The sequence below is a fragment of the Penaeus vannamei genome, chromosome 42, assembly GCF_042767895.1.
Source record: "Penaeus vannamei isolate JL-2024 chromosome 42, ASM4276789v1, whole genome shotgun sequence".
Taxonomy (NCBI): Eukaryota; Metazoa; Arthropoda; class Malacostraca; order Decapoda; family Penaeidae; genus Penaeus; species Penaeus vannamei.
Window position 1 is genome coordinate 7,031,830 of NC_091590.1, and position 5,248 is coordinate 7,037,077.

At 36.1% G+C, this 5,248-nt stretch overlaps 1 protein-coding gene across 2 annotated transcripts in view; it reads left to right on the top strand.

The window, feature by feature from the left end:
- The window catches only part of Prp18 (pre-mRNA processing factor 18), a 10,932-nt gene extending 10,878 nt beyond the window's left edge, over positions 1-54 (top strand). For both annotated transcript variants that reach the window (XM_070118317.1, XM_070118318.1), the window contains exon 2: positions 1-54. This exon is cut by the window's left edge and continues 1,646 nt beyond it. The gene's annotated coding sequence lies outside the window, so the exon portion shown is untranslated.
- The last annotated feature ends 5,194 nt before the right edge of the window (positions 55-5,248 follow it).

Genomic DNA, 5,248 nt, shown 5'->3' on the forward strand with positions numbered 1-5,248 from the left:
GCCTTGCATATATCATTTTTTCTTCGTATAAGAAATAAAAGTTGAAATTTTTAATGCCATGTATGATTCTCCCATGATGATAAGAAGTTGAGATTGTGAACCAAAATATACGTTTTTTTTTTTTTTTCAAATGCTGACAGCGCCTCTACAAATGTCACTGTTATATAATGCAAGAAGTTTCACAGTTGGAATATATGTGACAGGACATTTTATTCAGAGCTTGAGTCATTTCTCAAGATTGCCGTGCGACATCTTCCTTCTAGTTATGACATTTCAAGGATAATATAAACGTGATTCAATAACACGGGAGATCAGAGTGATTACTCATAGTAATAAAACTCTTGGTTTGGAGTCGTTCTAAATAATTGGTGTATTTTGTTTATGTGTCAGCATCTTTGCGTGCATAAGTTTGCATTTGTTAGTGTCTCCTTAAAGAATGTCTCGGTGACACTTCACTATGAAGTTCTTGGCACCTGCGAGTGAAGATATCAAAGCAAAGACTTCGTAACTTGTATATTTACATTTCTTTAATTTTTCACCACTAAGTCTCCATTAACAACGGACTGCATGCACGAGGCACATTATCTCCCACGTTGAATGTGCTTCCTGACCGTGTACTTGTGCCTTGAAATGTGCCCAGGCTTTGCGCAGAAAGAAATTTATATCCGTTGGCTTTCTGTGTTTGTAGAGCTTATGCGTTCGTTGAGGGAAAGAGAAGTTGAACGCCGTAATGGCTATTTTATTATTATTGTTTATAGTTGTTTGGGCGTTTAAAAATGCGTGTCGTCCAGTAATCTGGTACTTTCGTGAAGAGGAAAAAGAAGGGTAACATGAAGAATATTTTGTATTAGGTCATAAATATTTGCAGATATTTGCACCGGTGATTATAGATTTTGTGCAAATATATAGCCCATTCCCACAGGGAGTGGCAGAGCAAGAAGACCACAGATTACATGAAAAGAATTGTAAAATTTATGACGGTGTGTGAAATAGCGCATATTTAGAAAGAACAAAGTATAATGAAATCAAATCCGTGCAAACAAAAACAAGTAATTTATTTTACTGCGTAAGAAAGTCGAGAAATCTAATTTCAAATACAAAGAAAATGGACTGTGTATAAAATTGTAGCAATTACTCCCTAAATCATTGCATTTAAATTGCATGCAGGTTGATAGAGGTAAAATGGGGATATGTTATGTGAATGCAAGGGTCTGCGTGTATACATGCATATGCATATAAACACACCCTCGCGAACGTAAACGGACGCGGCGAAACAGGAAAAACACGCAATTCACAAGAAATATTGAAACAAATACCCCATTTAAAAAAGAGTAACACAATCCTTCTTACTTTTTTTCTTCTTCCTCATTCTCTTCTTCATCTTCTTTTATTTGTTAAGTGCAAAACGCGTGTGGTCCCAATTAAGAGGTCAACAGAACCACTCTTTCACTGTGGTTTAATGTCTGCAGCAGGCGAGACGAAACAATAAACCCCCCACAGACGAGTTTTCAACCCCCACCCCCCACACCGCGAAAAAATAGATAAATAAACTAATTATGTAAAAGATACTCCCTTGGCAGCCAAGTCGAGGTAGGAGATGGGAGGGGAAGGGAAGGAAGGGAGGGGAGAGAGAGAGGAGAAGAGATGGAGGAGGCAAGAGGAGGGATGGGGATGGAGTTGAGGGAAGGGAAGAGATGGGGGTGGAGGATGGGGATGAAGGAGGGGGGGAGGGGAAGAGATGGGGGCGGGATTGAGGGAGGGGAATAGTTGGAGGGGAGGGAAGGTAGAGTATCTGGGGATAGGAGAAGGGGTGGAGACAGCGAAGGGGGAGGGAGGGGAGAGGGAGAAAGAAAACACCCGTTGAAATTTGCCAAATATCCGAGTAATGTACGTCATTAAAGAGAAAGTGTTGTGAAGAAATATACTCGAGTTGCAGTGGGGGAAGGGGGGGGGGAGAGGGAGCGAAAGAGTGGGAGGGGGAAGAGAGGAGAAGTGCAAGGGAGAAGAAGCGAAAGAGAGGAGAAGGAAGGAGGGAGAAAATGGGAGGAAAAGAAGCGAAAGAGAGGAGAAGGAAGGAGGGAGAAAATGGGAGGAAAAGAAGCGAAAAAAGAGGAAGGGGAGAGAAGGGAAGGAAAAGAATGGTGAGAAAGTGACAATAAAGGAAGGGGAAGACGAGGGAAGAAAACGAAAGGCGAGGGAGCGATAAAGAAAGGAAGAAGAGAAGGGAAGGAAATAAACGAAAGCGAGGAAAGGAGAGCGAAGAGATGAGACAGAGTAAAGGAATGAGAGGGTGGAAAGGGAAGAGCAGGAGAGGACGAGTAAGAAAGAAACCAGAAAAAAATATGAACGAAGGAAGGGAGAAGAGAGGGAAGGAAAGGAGGGATACAAAGGAAAGGAAAGAGGAGGGATGGAAACAGAAAGGAAAAAAGGGAAAGGGGAAATCAGAAGCAAAACGTTTATTTAGCCATAAAAAGGTAAATGCAGCGGAGTCCAAAACACATATTAATGCATTGCCGTGCCCTCGGGGAGCCAAGACCGCTGGGATAAAGTGTATTTACGTAGTGATTTTAGAATGGCGAGAGCAAGTACATTTATAACGTATCATATGAACACCAAGTATATATTACATATTATATGAGCATTAGACATATATTGCATATCATATGAATGCTGAACGGCTCTTACGTATTGTATGAATAAATATATAATTTAGTATGCATTTCATCCTAACGTACAGAATCTGCACGTTTGTATTGTTGAAGTAACTGCAACAATAAAAGTCTTACGAATGGAAAGAAAGTACAATGAGAGTAAAATGTATAAAACAAACAGGAAGGAAAGTTATTGTTCAGTGTATTGAGATAATAAGTATAATTTTACTTTGTGTTTAAAAGAGAAAAAAATAAGGCAACATACCTTATTCTGTCGGGTATTTTGTTCCACGTTCAGTAGAGTATTGTATCTCATAAAATATCATTGATTTATTCTAAAACTAAACATTGGATTCCCTACAATATTTACTGTAGATATTTCAGAGGATAGAGGGGGAAGAGAGGGAAAGAGAAAGGGGGCGGGGGAGGGAAAGAGAGAGAGAGAGAGAGAGAGAGAGAGAGAGAGAGAGAGAGAGAGAGAGAGAGAGAGAGAGAGAGAGACGAGAGAGAGAGAGAGAGAGAGAGAGAGAGAGAGAGAGAGAGAAGAGAGAGAAAGAGAGAGAGAGAGAGAGAGAAGAGAGAGGGAAAGAGTGAGAGAGAGAGAGAGAGAAAGAGAGAGAGAGAGAAAGAGAAAGAGAAAGAGAAAGAGAAAGAGAGAGAGAGAGAAAGAAAGAAACAGACCGACAGACAGACAGACATAGAGAGTGAAGTAAAAAGGAAAAAAAGGGAAGAAAGATTAGGAAAAGGAAACGCAGGAGAAGAGAAGAGAGGGAAGAAAGTGAAAAAAATGATTAGCAAATCTTCATTACCTTCAGGGTGAAAGGAAGATAATACGTTGACAAAAAAAAATGAACTGATAAACTATTTACAAGGAAATATGCATGTGTTTATGAGAGTAAATGTCCATAATCATTAGCCTAATGTATATATATATATATATATATATATATATATATATATATACATATATATATATATATATATATTTTTTTTTTTTTTTTTTTTTTTTTTTTTTTTTTTTTTTTTTTTTAACAGAAAAGATGTGTGAAGACTCATGGTATGAAGTAACGTACATCAAGATTTTATCAATAAAGAAACACGTTTGAGATCTGTCCCGGTGTGGAAACTGCGAGAAGATATAATGGGGATTCAAAATCTAGAACATATGTGGAAACAAAATATTAGTTTCTTTCTCTTGACATTCTTACTTGTTTATCTGCTTTGCTTACTTCCTTTTTCCTTGTTTTTTATTTTTCCTCTCTTTCTTTGTATTGTTATTCTTTTTTCTTATTTCACGAGTATTTTAAATAGTCAATTTTGCCGTAGAAGAAAAAGGAAACAGGATACAATTACGAAAGAAAGAAAACAGTCACACCATTAGTATTCTATCTATTGATCTATCTGTCTACTCTCTCTTTCTCTATCTATTAATTCACATCGTTATTTATTTATAGCTATAATCAGAGACGTTGACGACATACACCGGATTCTATATACGTCTCTGTTTATATTTCTGTCTATAAATATTGACTTCTATCAATTTATATCTTTATTTATTTATAGCTGTAATCAGAGGAGAGAACAAGTAAAAAAGTCGAGACGTTAACGAGAGACTTTTTTGTATACGCTTCTATTTATATGTCTGTTCATAAATATCGACTTCTGTCAATTTATATCTTTATTTATTTATAACTGTAATCAGAGGAGAGGACAAGTGAAAAAAAAAATCGACACTGGGATTTGTATGCGTCTATGTTTATATTTATGTTTACAGATATTGATTCTTATAAAAATATGGATTCTTCACTTGGTATTATATACGTTTATGTTTATATTTGTTTATCAATACTGACCTCTATTGATTTATATCATTATCTATTTATAACTGTAATCAGAGGAGCGGACAAGTGAAAAAAAATCGAGATGCTAACGACAGACACCGAGTCTTGTATCCGCTTCTGTTTATATTTCTGTCTATAAATATTGACTTCTATCAATTTATATCTTTATTTATTTATAACTGTAATCAGAGGAGATCGAGGAGCTAACGACAGACACCGGGATTTGTATACGTTCCTGTTTATATTTCTGTTCATAGATATTGATTATTATAAAAATATGGATTCCTCAGTTGGTAGTTTGATAATTATTGACTTCTATCAATCTATATCTTTATTTACTTATTGATGTAATCAGAGAAGACAAGTAAAATAAATCGAGACGCTAACGACAGACTTGTATACGTTTGTTTATATTTCTGTTCATAGATATTGATTCTTATAAAAATATGGATTCCTTAGTTGGTGGTTTTATAAATATTGACTTCTATCAATTCATATCTTTATCTATTTATAACTGTAATCAGAGGAGAAGACGAGTGAAAAAAAATGGAGACGCTTACGACAGACACTAAGTCTTGTATCCGCTTCTGTTTATATTTCTGTCTATAAATATTGACTTCTATCAATTTATATCTTTATTTATTTATAACTGTAATCAGAGGAGATCGAGGAGCTAACGACAGACACCGGGATTTGTATACGTTTCTGTTTATATTTGTGTTCATAGATATTGATTCTTATAAAAATATGGATTCC